At 46.3% G+C, this 16,532-nt stretch overlaps 1 protein-coding gene across 1 annotated transcript in view; it reads right to left on the bottom strand.

The window, feature by feature from the left end:
* The window catches only part of ADAM19 (ADAM metallopeptidase domain 19), a 451,105-nt gene that overhangs the window by 157,838 nt on the left and 276,735 nt on the right, over positions 1–16,532 (bottom strand). The window lies entirely within an intron of this gene.

Below are 16,532 nucleotides of genomic sequence, written 5' to 3'. Positions count from 1 at the left end.
ATAACTGTAGGCAAAATACTGTCTTGGCAGGCCAGGCCGGGCACCTCTCAGCTGAGCAGGAAGTAAGGGAGAGGTCAGGAATGAATAACTAAACTGCAGCTTTCAGAGCATTCAGGAGGCTGAATTCGGGTCCTAGCTCGACTAGGCCACAAAAACGGGTGCATCTTATAAAGACGTTGGCAACATAGGCTTAAAAGCAGAATTATCGTTTCTAACATGGAGGGCCTAGTAACTGACATGTTAACGTTGGACGCAAATGCATATGCGTCTTCATTTCGGCCATAGAGGGAAAACGCACGGATGTCATACATGTACATTGAACATTGGGGTACACGATAGGGGACATACTTGGCCATATAAAATTCAATTTTCCTCAGTTGCCAGCTGCTATGACGCACCCCAGGCATTGATCCGCATTAACGGTATCGGCTCGCAATCCTTTGACATCCAACGGGGCACCCGACAAGGGTGCCAACTCTTGCCTTTACTCTTTGCGCTATACATAGAGCTGCTTACGCAAAGAATCAGGGACAATCCCGGTATCTCCGGTATCACATTCGGGTGCGAGCCACATACCATCAGCCTATATGCCGACGACATCCTGGCGGCCTTGGTCAATCCCAAACAGTCCGTGCCTGTTTTTTTTTTAAAGAAATGGAGGCCTTTGGGAAAGTATTGGAGTTTAAAATGAACACAGGGAAGTCAATGATCTTTCCGCTGGGCCGTAACGCTCGCAAGTCCGCTGGCGGACCATTGAGTTATGAGGAACTGTCCTCACACACCTCGATCCCATACTTGGGAATCACCCTGACACCGAGTGCGTCACAGGCCGTTGACCGGAACTACTCGGATCTCTACGCCCAACTTCAGGGAGACCTGAGACGATGGTCGATGGGTCGAGTCGTGGCAGTCAAAATGTCCTTGCTTCTCAAGGTCCTATATATATTCCAAACTATTCCAGTGACTCCACCGCTAGGAATGCTAAAGAAGCTACAAGACGCGATACAGCAGTTCATATAGTCTGGAAAGCGCCCGCGGATGAGTAGGGATCTCGCTCACCGAGCTCCGCAGGTGGGGGGTTTGGGGATCCCTAACCTGTTGAAATATTTGCAGGTGACCCAGCTACGATATCTCCTAGAATGGAACCGCCCCGAGTCAGAGAAGAGATGATTTTTCCAGGGCAGAGCGATGGCCCAGATGGCACTTTGGAAGGTCCCTTTTCTGAAACGCCCAGATAGACCAGCGTACCTTAATAAGTCACATACTACCCGCAATATACTTAGAGTGTGGGACGCAGTGGCGGTCAGAGAGGGTCTTACCACCTTCCCTTCACCTATCACCCCGCTTTTTGACAACCCCGCCTTTGCCCTGGGGATGAAACCTCAGGCTTTTGAGCAGTGGAGAGATTCTAACTGGAGGTCGGCGGGACATCTATTCGACCTAGACGGCTTCATTCAGCTCGATGCCCTAACAGAGATGTATAACCTAATATCTCCCCGGCGTTACCAATATTTTCAGATCAGACACTGGCTATCACAGCCGGATATAAAGCCGCATGTGGGCGGGCGACTCACGGCCTTCGAGAGATGGCTTGTCATGAAAACTACAGACAGACAGGCGATCACGGACCTCTATAAAATGATCAGTCCTGAACCGCCCCTAAATCGCTCTGCAGGTCAGAGACGGTGGGAATCCGAGCTTGGGAGAAGCTTCACAGATAAAGAATGGCGGGATAAATATCCTAGAGATTACCACACGTCCAGGAACATAGCTAGTAGAGAAGCAGCAGTTAAGATCGTGCCCTATTGGTACCTGACCCCAGCTAGACTTAACAAAGGTAACCCGCTTCGTAGCCCAACATGCTGGAGGGGCTGTAACGAGACAGGGACACTAACTCACCTGCTGTGGGACTGCGTAGAGGTGAAGGACTACTGGACGGCAGTTCTGGACGAAATGAACGCTCACTTTGAAACAGACATTCCCCGATTCCCAGCTTATACATTATTAGGGCTCCCAAACAGACTCACCTTCCCACTAAAGTCGATCAGGGAGAAACAAATGGGCTCGCAATGGGGGCTGCAGTTCAGCACATCCTTTCGCTCTGGGGCACCACAAGCGTCCTACACACACAGGCTGGCTCCATAGACTCTGATATATACTGGGAATGAAAAGGATTCAGGCAACTCTCACGCAATCAACAGAATCTTTTGCTGCGCCTGGCAGCCCTTCCTTACCATGGTAACCAAGGAATTCAATGAAATCACATGCCCAAAATACTTAAGGTTGCTGCGGCTTACAGACATTTCCTCCACAGAGGACGACCCCAAATAACTGGAAAAGCGCGGATACCCTGCCTCGGCGCTCCTATGAGGCAAAGTAACGACACACTGGGGGCGGGGGGGAAGAGGGGAGGTAAAGGGGGAGTTGGGGGTCAGGGGGGAGGGGGGCGTTGTCAATTTACAGGGTGGTTAGGTACACCAACTGTCGATTCCAGCCCTGAGCATGCTCCCGTGGACACAGTGCTTTCACACGTCTCCCGAGCCTGTACACCATGTGTATCGGAGGGGGTAGAGTATTTGGAGACAGGGTATTTGAACGGGGCATATGTTTATTGTACTGTTTCATACCTAATGCACTTGGAAATTAATAAAACAAAGTTGAATAAAAATGAACCAATCAACACCTAATACAACAGGTTCAGAATCCCACCATAGTATCAGTTCAACAAAGCAGTCTTACAAATAATAGCACTCACAAGATGAAATGTGTTCAGACAAACACGTCAATAAGAGCAAAACTCAAAAATCAGACTCGTGCCCAAACAATTTGAAACATAAATGCCAGATGTTAAAACGACTGGAAAAGACTTAGAACCTCTCACAACTAGCCCTTTCTAAACCTGTGTAAGGAGAACAACCAAACTATACTAACCAGGACAGCTGAGGATAAAGAATACGGCAGAATGACGTAATTAGGTAAGATCTTGGGATGCTGTGGGAGTATTTCAGTTTTAAAAAAAAATTAAGAACTTTATTGAAGATAAACCACGTTATAATATAGGCATTTAATTGTGCATTTTGACATTTTGCATTTAGCAGAGTAAATACATGACAACGGTGTGAAAGGAATATATGACATCTTACAAAGTTATTCGGGCATGCAGACATCGTTTTTAGGCTAACATGGACACAAGTCATAGGATCTCACAGTCATAAAGTTACAGGCGTGATAGTATCGGGGTCTGTGCAGGGACTCTGGCCAGGGATCTGGGATTCTGTCTCATGGGCATCAAAGCATTCATCAGTGTCAGCAGATTCTAGGAGGTATGTCACCAGGGGAGCCCAGATATCATGTGGACTGCTCACCAGGGACATTAGGTTCCAGTATTTGCTCAAGTGCGTCTGGCAGTGTGCTGAAATGAAATGAACCGAAATAGGGATTTATAAAGCGCATGGCTGCCCTTGAACGTCCCAGCGCTAATGACAGAGGTAGTGGCAGAGGAGGAAAAATCAGGGAAAGAGCCAAGTTTTCAGCCCCTTGCGGAACGTAAGATGGTTGGGTTCCGCTTGCACGGTTAGGGGGAGAGAGTTCCACAGTTTGGGAGCGATAAAAGAGAAAAGACGGCCTCCCGAGAGGGCCTTTTTGATCTTAGGTACATGTGCCAGATGGAGATGAGCAGAGCGCAGGTTTCTTTTGCTGCGTCTGCAAGCCCAGTTTTGGCCAATGGTGCCGGCTTGCGGCCCCAGTGAATCGCCACCCTACATCTGGCCAACACCAGCAGCATTGCAACCAGTCTACGGCTGGCATCCGGGATCTTCCTGGCATATCCCAGAAGGCACATGAGGGGGGTCTGGTGTGATCTGTTGGAGGTGATGGTGCTAATAATTTCACACACTTCCTGCCAGTAGTTAGCAATGCTCAAGTATGTCCAGGCTAGGTGTGTGAATGTTGCGTCGGGGGCAGAGCAGCGCACACATCTCACATCCGTGGCCAGGCCCATTTTGTGAAGTGCAATTGGGGTGCGGTACAATCTATGGAGAAATTTAAAGTGTATCAGTCGGTAGTTGGGGGAGAGTTTTTCGGTCTGGTTGCAACATTATTGCCACTGCTCTCAGCTAGGTCTGCAACCCAGGTGCAACGCGCACACTTAGTGTCAGTCGGGGAGGCCGCAAGGGTAAGCGCTTGTAGCCTGGAGACAATTTTATAAGAAGATGTAGTGGTATGGATGTATTCAAGTACTGCGTTTTGCGATGGGGAGCTTGGGAATGTGTCGTTAATGTTTCTACAGGTCGCTCTGATTTGATAGTACAGCAGGTTATCGAGTAGTGTTGCGCCCTCGGCAAGGGAAAGGAACTGCCCAATGCGGTAAAGGTCAGCATTAGAGCGTATACCCAGCAACGCAGCCCGGCGCGCCATCCCACTGGTCTGCAGTGGAGGGAAAGAGGGATTGTAAGCCAGTTGCATCGCCAGTGCATATAGAGCGCTGTTCTCAGTATATCTGCAGACACCCTCCCATGCCCGGTGCACACACTCGACTTTAATAATTTCGTGCCTAGGAGCTGTATACGGTAGAAACAGTGCAGTCTGAAGCAGCCAGGGGGAAGCAAGGTCTGCCTCGACTGCCACATGCGGCTGAAAGGGTGTAGGGTGCAGCCAGAAGTGAAGGAAGCTAACCTGGGCGCAGTGAGCATAGAGCTTGAAATTAGAAGCTCCCATTCCACCATGCGAGAAAGGTAACGTCTATATTTCATAGGCGATACATGGCTGATGGCCGGTTCATATTAAAGTGATCATGTTTGATCGCAGTCACTTGAAGAAGTGAGAGGTAAAGGGTATTGGAATATTCAGAAACAGGTATAGTACTTTCAACAGAACTACCATTTGGCTATCGCAATGCGACCCGCCAAGGAAAGCGGGAGATGTTTCCACACGAGAATTTTTGTTTCAAGCCATTCCATAGCTCTACCAAAGTTTGCTTTCCAAAGCTCTTCCATCTCCCTGCTCAGCCAAATGCCAAGATATTTGGTTGGTCCAGTAGCCCACTTTATCGGATATTCCATGGGAAAGGGTTGTGTTGCATCAGTTAGTGGAAAGAGGATGGATTTGCTCCAGTTCATTTGTACCCCAGAGTAGCCTCCAAATCATATCACCTCTCTCGTCATTGGTGCCAGGTTATTTTGCGGCTCACGTATATAAATGCACCATCGCCCGCATACATAAAGGTCACTAAGCTGCGGGTCGAGAAACCAATGCCTCGCTGCCAATGGTACTGGCGGTCGCACTGCGAGTGGCTTAATCCCAATGGCGAACAGCATCGGAGAAAATGGACATCCCTGCCTTGTGCCCCTAGTGATTGTGATGGGATCTGTAATTTTTCCATTTATTTGAATACTCTCTGAGGGCAGGCTGTATAGCAGCTTGATTTTATGAATGAAGGTTGGGCTAAAACCCAGGCGACCAAGCAGAGAGAAAAGAAAAGGCCATTCTAATGAATGGAATGCCTTGGTGGGGTCCAGCAGGGCTGCCACCGCAGGCAGAGAGGGGTTGATTTGGTGCATTATAGAAAAAATGGTACGCAGGTTGTGCGACGTAACGCGGCCTGGTATAAAGCCAGATTGATCTCGGCGGATTATATGGGGCATGAATGGGAGGAGTCGGTTTGCTAACAATTTCGCATATATCTTATTGTCGGTGTTGATTAACGATAAGGGGTGATATGATTCGCTTTCGTTTTGCCAGGGCGATATCCCTCTCCATACCAGTGAGCCTGCGCCTCAAGACCAAGGAATGCCACCTTGCGTTCGGCTTCAGTGTGGTATTCAGTGAACTTAGCCCTTATGTCTGCCAGAAAAGTGGGGGAAGGGTCAATTATATATTTATGGTCTTGATTTCTGCCTCTAGCCACTCCAGGGCACCCGGAATAGATCGAAGCACTCCAGATTGCTTAGCGATGCATACCCCCCGGATCACCACCTTAAAAGTTTTCCACATGGTGATTCCACAGAACCAGTGTTTAGTTCAAAGAAGTCGACAATGGCAGCACGCAGTTCCTCCCTGAATGAAGCATTGCGAAGTGCAAATGGGGGCAGGCGCCATTCAAACATACGCTAGGAAGTGAGTAGGATCCGCAGGGTCAGGCGCACCGGGGAGTGATCAGATAGGGTGCGCACCATCTGCTCGACAATGAGGCCCAACATGCAACATCCCGTGTAACCAGCCATAGGTCAATACGGGACCAGGAGCCGTGTGTGTTAGAGACGCAGGTGCCTCCATGCCCGGTAGGGTGAATATGTCGCCAAACATCAACTAAGGTGTTGTCTTGCATAAGTGTGAGCAGTGTAGTGGTGGCCTGAGGGTGCTGTAGACACGCGCAACAGCAGTCTAGTGTGTTTTGTGGTACAATGTTAAAGTCCCCAACCCATATCAGTGGGTAAGGGCTGATTGAGGAGATCAGTTTTCACATACGAATCGTCCATGCTTGGGCCGTACACGGATGCCAGGATCACAGGTTGGGCATAGAGTCTCCGCCAGGACCATGTATCTGCCCTCAGTATCTATATGGGTTTGTGTAGCGTGACATGGCAGGTCCTTCCTAAGCAATACAGTGGGGCCTCTCACATTTCTAGAGTAGAACGAATAGTAGGATTCAACCCCAGTATCTTGCGCGCAGTTTAGCTGTGTTGTTGACTATGAGGTGTGTCTCTTGCAAAAAGCAGAGGTATATTTTGTGTCTATCAAGATATGTATATATGAGTCATGCTTTGAGGTGGTCGTTCATGCCCCTAATGTTTCATGTTAAAAATGTCACCTAAGCCATGCACAGAGTCAGGTGAGAGGATGGTGTGTCACCGTCCGTTGCCAGTCCTATAGCGAGAAGATGATGTATCATGGAGCGCAGTGTAATTGTCGTTGAATACAATCAGTAACATATTCCAAATCAAACAGGAACAAACATTATACAAAACCCAGGTATATGGGTTAAGGACCTCATACCCTCTAAGGGTATGCCCCCGTCACACTCCAACCCCCCAACTAGGTTGAGAATCATTCCACCCCCCACCCAAATGTATTGCGACTTATATAGCGCACGTATCACCCGAAGGCATCAAGGCGCTTGCCTTGGGAACCCGTCCTGGCTTTTCCCTGTGAGATAACCCCGACTGGGCATCCCCAAGGTGAAAGCCAGGCATCCCGCAGCGGGTGGGCCGCCGTAGTGGAGATTAAGCAGCTATTGCCCAGAGTTGCAGCGTGGGACCCCATGATTAGAATAGGCACCGAGGCGAGAATTATCGAGTCCGTGGACATTTTTGGGTTTCAGGACACTGCCGCGTCGGGAATTGAACCCTGGTCACGGGCCAGACCTCTGCATCAGGGTCTGCAGCTCTAATCAGTGAGCCACACTTCTCCACTAGCACCCAAGGAGCCCCAACTTGGAAGATGCCAATAGATCATGGGAATTATCCCTATGGGGTGTGTGTGCTCAGCCAGTCTTTCTCCTTGCCAGTGAGGCAGACAGGAGGAGTGCGTATGCATCTAATTGTCAACAGTTAAACAAAGGTAAGGCAATGACATAAATTGACGGCACTGCTACATGTCAGTTCCGTCGCCCACTGCGGGTGGGACTGCGTCTATTGCCCTATTTTCCTGCCATGAAAGTCAATCATTGTCACTAGTGCGGTCATCTTTGGACGATGCAGGTCGGTCCCGGGGGAGGGATTTCTGCACTTGTCTGGCGAATGTTAGCGCAATTTTCTCGTCTGTAAAGTATTGTGGCTTATCGCCGGAGTCAATTCGCAACTTGGCAGGGTATAGGAGAGCATATGTAATGTGTAGTTGCTGGAGCAGCCGTTTGGCAGGCAGAAAGTCTCTCAGGGCAGCTATTACAGACAAAGTGAAATCAGGGTAGAATGAGAGTGTGTTGCCTTGGTGCCCGACTTAGCCCATTTCCCTTGCCTTTCCGAAGAATGGAGTGGCGGTCTCGATAGTGAGTATGCGTGCTACTAATGGACGCGCTGGGCCGCCGGTGGAGGTCGCGGGCTGAGGGATCGATGCCATGGAGACCCTGGCCTCTAGCTTTGTAATACAGGTATCGTGCGAATCTACTTGCTGTTTAACCTGGTTGAGGCAGGATGCCAAATGATCGATGTTTTTCAGGCTGGATTTAATCTTGAGAAGCAAGGAGCAGATATCTTCGTCCTGCACCTCCGGCACGTCCTTCTGTGTAACCTGCTCACCAGCCTCATGGAGTGGGTCGACACACCTGCCAGTCCTATGGCCCTCAAAGGTTAACTTCCCCATTGTTGTACTAGTTAGAAGGACACAGCCAGATAGAGGGATATGCAGTCATCACAGCGTGCCGCAGCTGCAGGGCGGAGGTTTGTTTAGGGAGGTCACTGAGCAGGTCCTGTACGTTCAGATGTCACCCAGAGGATCCGGGCCCAGCAGATTCCACTAGCAGCCCTGGCAATCAGAAACCACACTGCAGGTGTGAACAGCCAGAGGTGGCAGGGATTGGCATAGGTGTAGGTGCAGTGTTTTTCAATCAGGGCCTTTCCAGTGCCCAGCCTAGTAGGCCGCCACCCGCTGTGTAGCAGGCCGAACATGTTTGCCCCGATGACTCAGTACCATCCGAGAAAGAGATGGATAATGCAGACAGTATTTATGGCCTTCAGGCCTTCTTTCCCCCATGCGTCAGACCGTTGCACACTCCGGGGATGAGAGAAGTAGGCATACTGCCTCTGCGCAGGGGAGGTTGGAAGCCAAGCAGTCTCGCAGGAGAAACAGTCCCATAAGGATGGGGGTGCATCCAGGAGAGTGCTGTGGTGTTTAATGGCCACTCTCTTTAATCAGGACAGCGTAGTGGTCACGGGGCCCCCTGTAGTGCAGGGCCTCTGGCGTCAGCCCACACACGACCCTCCGGGTTCAGGCTGCCCAAGTACTCCACCCACGAGGCCCGCAGCCATCCCAGGTATGGCGCACCACCGAGGGGTCATCGAGTCCCAGTAGTTAATTGCCACCCCTCACCAGCACCTTACTTGTATTGTGTAGAGGACCCATCCAGAGCAGGCCTCAGTGTTCTTCTTGTGGGTCAATTGCGGCCCCCAGTAACAGACCACCTCGACATAGGGCCCAGCTGCACAGCAGATATCAAGATCCCAGCCAGCAGCACCATGTCGCCCTGCAGCAGCAGCCACGTCTAAGAGGCTCGCGCAGGGCTGCGGGCTCAGGCGCTCAGACGAGCTGCGCTGCTAGGAGGCCGTATTACAGTATCCGGCTCCAGTGGGGCTGGCGCTCTGTCATGGTCAGCGGTGGCGTCTAGGGCTCAGGCCGAGGTGCTGGTACAATCCTGGGTAGTCGAGATGTTGCAGGTGTTCTCACTCAGCCACACCGCTGGCCGAGCCGCAGGACACTGATCTTACAGGCGCAGTCCCCACGCGGCCCAGCTGCAGTCCCCGCCCAGCAGCCGGGTGATGGCGTTCTTGTTGTTTTGGCGCCTTCAGACGAATCAGGACAGTAGGGCTAGCTCCAGGCACAATCAGCAAATCCAGGCCCGCCGTTTGAGCAGATGTACCTCCATGCAGCTTTGCGGATTCTGGCGATTTGTGCGCTCGGCCGGTAGAGCTCACTTAGATCTCAGCCATCTTGCTGCTGGTGAAACCACACCCCCTCGTGATCTCTCAGTAGCAGGAGTTACACTTAGGTTTGATTATTGTCCCTCCCAAGCTCCTCAATGATCCAGGCTATTAGATTAGAGCTAGGGTTGACCGCTTGGAATGTTCAGGTGCAATTAGGTCCACTAAGATTTTGGAAACTCCTGGGAGCGGGGGAAGTTACGAAAGTGTCCCAATGGTGTATGAAGGAGATTCAGTATAGTTATCTGAAATGGGCCAAATAAACAAAAAAGAAACTTTGCACCATTTGTGATTACTTGTAGGTGAAAATTGATCCACAGACTTTGCACATTGACGAATCAAAGAGTGTACTTAGATTGTTAGGGAAAGACTTGTCTAGAGTATTAGATTTGGAGTACCTGAGTAAGAAAGACTCTGTGAAGTTTATGAGAAAGAGTTGGGAGAAAGAAATTTGGTACCCTTACCTAGACACTTTACCTAACCAATGGCGTAGAATGGAAGTATTAAGGCTGAAAATTGGTATCAATCCTGCTATGTTAAATGGAAAAATAAAAACAGAATTGATGCGACCTGATGGTAAATGTACTTTTAAGATGGGTATGAATTGTAATAGTTTGCACAGTTTAATGGACTGTCAAAAATTGTGAGATCAGCAAAAACAGATTTTACGCCAAATCTTTTTCAAATATGATATTAGGTCGCGTACCCAAGCATGTGAGCTTCTCACTGATATCGAAAATCTTGATATTGCAATAGTTTTTGGAAAATATATGCAGGCTGTAAATAGGTTTTTTATGGAATAGAAAATTGCCTGGCTGCAAGTATGGTGGAAGCAATGAGGTATATAGATCTTAATTAAAATGATATTATCTTAAAATAATCTTATAGGATTTTAGCACTATTCAGACTTTGTTGTAATATGGGTGTATACACAGTTCACGAATTGAGTTATTCGAGAAAAAGAATGCAATTTATGAAAATTTGGATTTTAGAATGGCGTAGGTTGAGGAATTTGTTATTATTGAGAATAGGTACATAAATGATATGTTTTATGTGGTTTAAAGACCAACGGTCTCAAAAAACTTTATTTTTGACCTGACTTGATTTGATCCAATGTACGCTGTATGTCAAGTTAGACTGGGTATTTCGAAGAGCAGGGAATGCCTTGTTCGGTTTTTAAGGCTTACCTTAGGGGTGAATATTGCGATTGTAAGTTTGGCGGGGGGGGAGGACAAACTATTACACTTCTCGTTGTTTTGCACAAAATATGACCTAGCATGTGAAAGATGGCTTCCGCCCCTTTTTAGATTATACAAGATTAAATGTGTTAGCTCGCTATTGTCATTCTGCCTTAGGACAGACAACAAACTTGTTTTTAACTCAATATCTCCATATCTATGGACAGTCTGGCCACATATGAGGGAACTACCAGCCGGTATCAAACCCTGGCCCTGGTTTAACAGGAATATATACTGCTAAGAGAAGTACGGTGTTTGTGGTTTTCATTGTCATGCACTTGCACTTTGTTAGGATGTTGGCAGACAGTTGCAGGTTAAACAGGTATTTCTGTTTGCATTTTATGTATAACTAGCTTACCCGTCGCGCGTTGCTGAGATCTCAGAAGAAAGGAGATTTAAGGAAACTTGTTATGCTAACATTTAATTTATATTGTGTCATTTTTATTGAAACATTCGTTTTAATATGGAAAACATTTTAAAGTGTTGTTTTAATTCTGTTTATTTATTCGAGTGCTTGTGGATGCACAGTATTTTTTGGTTTTCCGTCTGGTGCGTACACAAATAAATCAGAATGTTTTCCGACGCGTGAGCTGGCCACATACAGTTGTCCATGTGAGAAGCACGGATTCTCCAAAACTAGTCCACACACTTGCAGCGATTGTCCTTGTGCTTTGTTGATGGTCATTGCAAAAGTGAGTCGCACCAGAAACTGTAAACGTTCAGTATTGGAAAGATTATGAGGGCCCTGGGGGGGCGATATTTAAAAAAAAAATTTGGGGGCCAGAAACCTTCGCGGGGAGTACTCAACAACTTGTAACATTTTTTTTTTTTTTTTTGCCAGAAACCTTTGCGGGAGTGTACTTAACAACTTCCCAAAGTTTCATGCCGATCGGATGAATGGTTTAGTAATGCATAAAGGACAAACAGACATACTTTCGTTTTTATATATATAGATAGATGTCTGCTATGAGACTGTTGTTCTATATATTTTAATGTATTCATTCATTGTTTTATCTATTATTGTATGGCTGGAAGCTAAAACAATAAAGAATAAATTGAGATGAAGTACGAGCTAGGAGAACCTTTGGAAAAAGTGCTGTAAAACAAGGCAAAAATCACACGCTATTGAACAAACCAATGCAGTGTTACAAAACCAGCCGAACAAAGGCTACTCACCCCAAAGAGCATGTTACTTCAGACTATATCTAGACGAAATAACCACACCAGCATGCCAGCTAAAAACGAAGAGGGTTCAATGTTCCTGAAAAGATCTACACATGTATGAAGGGGTTTCTTGAAAGGCTACAACCAAACTCTGCCTCAGAAGAGCGCCATATAATATGGGAGACACAAAATACAACCTTTCCTCACTGTTCTGTAGCCCATTTCTACGGGATTCCACAGCTCACTCTAAAATACAGCCGCTTTAAACCCACATCACTAGGAGGATGCAAATCGCCGACATTTTAGAACGTAGTCAAGCAGCACAGCAAACAGCAAAATGTAAGCCATAAAATAATATAAAAACCTGTCTCCTGGTTTCAGGTGCCAGCACAGGCGTGGAGATGGAATAGGAATAGATCCAGTTTCAAACTTAAAAGGGTAAGGAACAGAATGCCTAGAGTTTGAGTTTCAGAGAGTATTTGCCTTCTCAATCCCGTAAACTACTTTCTGGGAATCCAGCCCAATATATAAGCCTTCAATAAATTAACCATGGACTCAGAGAGCAGTAAGAAGAAGCCTGAAGGCAAAATCACCTGGGGCCTCATTTATGAGGCTGCGCGTCACTTTAACGCCGCTGGTGCGTCACTTTTTGTGACGCACCAGTGGCGTAAAAAATGCGCCTTGTTGCGCCATATTTACAAAGTGACGCATCTAGGTAGATGCATCACTTTGAAAACCCCTGCGCCACATTATACCTGCGCCAGGTATAATGTATGCAAGCGGGGCGTATTTACGGAAGGGAGGGTCGTAGAAATGACGCAGTGAAATCTATGAGATTTCACTGCGTCACTTTTAGGACGCCGTTGCGTCAAAATCTTGCGCCTGCCTCACAGCAGGCGTAAGACTGATGCAGGCCCTTTCACATGGGTCTTGCCCCATGTGAAAGGACGCATTGCTGGAGTTGCGTCACTTTTGTGACACACTCCAGCAATGCGTCACTTTGGCGCTTACAGATACGTCAGAAATACTGACGTATCTGTAACTCCTTGCGACATGATGCGTCATACATTAAATATGACGCATCAGGAATGTCGCAAGGAGTGCGCACTGGGAAGTGACGCATCGCTGCGTTCACGCAGCGATGCGTCATTTCTCATAAATGAGGCCCCCAGTTCTGTTAATGTATTCACCACGTCTGCCAGTCTGATATCCAAACGCCTACATATAGGCCTGAGCACAGACATAAACACTAATGCAAGACATGTCCTTTGCGATATATGCAGTTATTCCTCCAGTCCCACCAGTGGTTAATACTGTGTGTCAATAAGCAGGAATTGACATGCATATATGGAGGAGAACACTAAGCGTAGATCGGTTCTTTTAAAGACACAATGTATTTATTTATTTATTTATTTATTTCAATTTGTATAGCGCATTATCACCCCGGGGTCTCTAAGCGCTTGTACAAGAGAATAAAGGAGGAGACAATAATGGAACAAAAGGTTAGACAAATGCCATCATTACAAAGCTGCACTCATTCTGTTTCCATGAATATTAAAGTGCACAAGACGTAAACTCTCTTGGTTCTGAACCCTGAGCACCCACGTATTGCATGATGTAAACTTTGAAGTGCTACCTTGAGAAATGCAAAAAGAACAATTGATGGACAGAATGCAGAACAATGTCATACATTCACCCCAGTACAGAAATATGGGCCTAAATCCATCGTTTTTTGGTCACCATACCATTCCAGTTTGCACCCAGCCATATGCAAATCAGTCTTGACCTTGCACCCAATGGGAACAGTCCAGCCTGAACTGCCAGGCCAGGTCCTCCCTGGACTGGAAACAAGCATCCTAGGACCAGTTTCGGGCTTTCAGTCCTCATCAGCCAGGATAGCTTGACTCCAGTGGCATGGAGACCATGGGACAACGTCTGGGCATACCTATCCCACTCGGGTGACAAATGCAAAAAGAACAATTGATGGACAGAATGCAGAACAATGTCATACATTCCCCCCAGTACAGAGATACGGGCCTAAATCCATACCTTGATAAGCTTGTGTTTCCACAGCTCCACAAACAAACCTGCTGTTGTTACCCAATATACTCATCCTCAAATGGATGCCACAATAAGAAAGAAAAAAGAAAACTTTGCTTTAAAACACCGGAAAACAAACACTGTCAGTTATTTTCCGTAGTCCATATATGGATATTGAAATGTTAATTAAGAACTTCATTCGTAAGAGGTGTAACTTGCTAGGGTCTGCAAATTGGAATAAAGGAATACTTTACTTCACTTTCCAGAGACACACACAGAAGAGCAGTATGTTTTACCATGTTCACTCTGATGAGACATCAGTGGATATATATGATCACACATATGTCAATAGTAACATACTCCATATGTAGCAGACAAACTGTAGTGTAGTTCCTATATTCCCAATAGGCTCTGCGCATTGGAATAATATATCCTATTGATGTGACGTATGACTTATGTCTACTAGGTCGCTATCGAATATATTAGACTTAATTGTGAGTGTCAGCTAGTTCAGAGGTCACTAGAAACTTTCTTGAGTTCACAAGAAGGGATTTAGTTTCTGACAACCGCATAAACATGACAACTTTGTTTCCCCAAGATAAAACTGATCTTCAGAGTCGTGGAAACAATAGATAGATATTTTACTCAGTCAATCGTGCATGCTTCGTTTCACCAGAGGTGCAGAGAAATAGATAGACTGGCGTTTTCAATAAAAGGATTTATTGAACAGTCTTCTTTCTCAAGCATAAGAAATTAACTGCTACAATAGTAAAACTGGTTGCAAAATATAATGCATACAGTAAAAAGATTAGAATAAAATAATACTGTAAGAGCATTGTATGGTTCCTAGACCATAGATAAATACATACATAAATAACAAAGGCTAAAAAGTACACAACTGGTGCTTCTAAAATACGCCTACCCCGGTGTACCTAACCTAAGCTTAGTACAAGGGAAGAAGTAAGTGAGGTGTAGAATAAATTTTGTATTCTTTGCCAAGAATCTATCCAAGATTTCTCTTAGGGTCTAATCAGCTCTGTACCTTGGTTTACAATGAAGAAGGTCAATCACGCAAGGGTAGCTTGGAAACACTGGGGCTGTCTCTGTCAGTGCATCTGCTGGAGGGTCGGCTTCCTTCGGCAATTGCAATCGCGTCGGACAAGTAGATAGTCGAACTGCTACAAATCACCGTGTGTTTGCTATGGCAAGTGTGGACATGTTTATACCTTGAAGGTACCGAGTTTGATGTAAAGGTGGACATGATAACGTCCTCAAAGAGTCTCAGTTCTTTGAACACTCCATGAGTTCTTGGACAAGTCAGTATTCGAGCAAGGGGAAGTTCCTAGCTGCTGAAGCAGAGTTTTCCAAGAAATCGTTGTAGATTTTCGGAACTAGTGGAAGTAGCCCTGCCGTATTTGGACTGCATGAGCTATGTCTAAATATGGTTATGATTCTTAGGCCTATATAAGGATATGATGATTTATACCTATATAAGGGCATAAATCGGGAAAATTACAATAGGGTCCTAAAATGTTATACAACAAAACTATGCAGCCTCACAGATTAATCTGGGTGTTCATTGTGCTGCATACTAGTAAAAGCTTTATTATGTCAGGTTTTCGTGTGTTTGCTATGGCAAGTCTGGGCATATTTATACCTTGAAGGTACCGAGTTTGACGTAAAGGTGGACATAATAACGTCATCAAAGAGTCTCAGTTCTTTGAAAACTCCATGAGTTCTTGGACAAGTCAGTATTCGACCAAGGGGAAGTCCCTAGCTGCTGAAGCCGAGTTTTCCAAGAAATCGTTGTAGATTTTCGGAAGTAGTGGAAGTAGCCCTGCCGTATTTGGACTGCATGAGCTATGTCTAAATATGGTTATGATTCTTATGCCTATATAAGGATATGGTGATTTATACCTATATAAGGGCATGAATCAGGAAAATTACAATAGGGTCCTAAAATGTTATACAACAAAACTATTCAGCCTCAAAGATTAATCTGGGTGCTCATTGTGCTGCATACTAGTAAAAGCTTTATCATGTCAGGTTTTCAAACAAACTCATTGTGCCTTCTGCAAAGGAAGGTGCATTGAAACTACTCATTGCCACTCAACAAATGGCTGCAAGGCACACCATAAAAGCACACTCTGGCACTTCCAAAGATGTAGCTCCATCTTCCAATGCCTCCTGGTGAATCAGGGGGCACTTGTGACTAAATGAAATTAAGCAGTTGGCATCATCCTCGACTAAGGCGCATCCCAAATCCTTGATCTGAACATTGCCCCTACATTCAGAGCCTTTGTAATCTGCAAGAAAACTAAGGACACACACACAACCCAACTGACTCATAATGGCTGCAACACACCAAAGAAAGCCCTCAAAGGATGGCCTAGTTGCAATAAATTCTAGACCTTTATGTAATCATTAAATGCCCAGTGTTTGCCTATCTAGAATGACA

The sequence above is a fragment of the Lissotriton vulgaris genome, chromosome 7 (genome assembly GCF_964263255.1).
Source record: "Lissotriton vulgaris chromosome 7, aLisVul1.2, whole genome shotgun sequence".
Taxonomy (NCBI): Eukaryota; Metazoa; Chordata; class Amphibia; order Caudata; family Salamandridae; genus Lissotriton; species Lissotriton vulgaris.
This window is presented reverse-complemented; position numbering and strand designations above follow the sequence as displayed.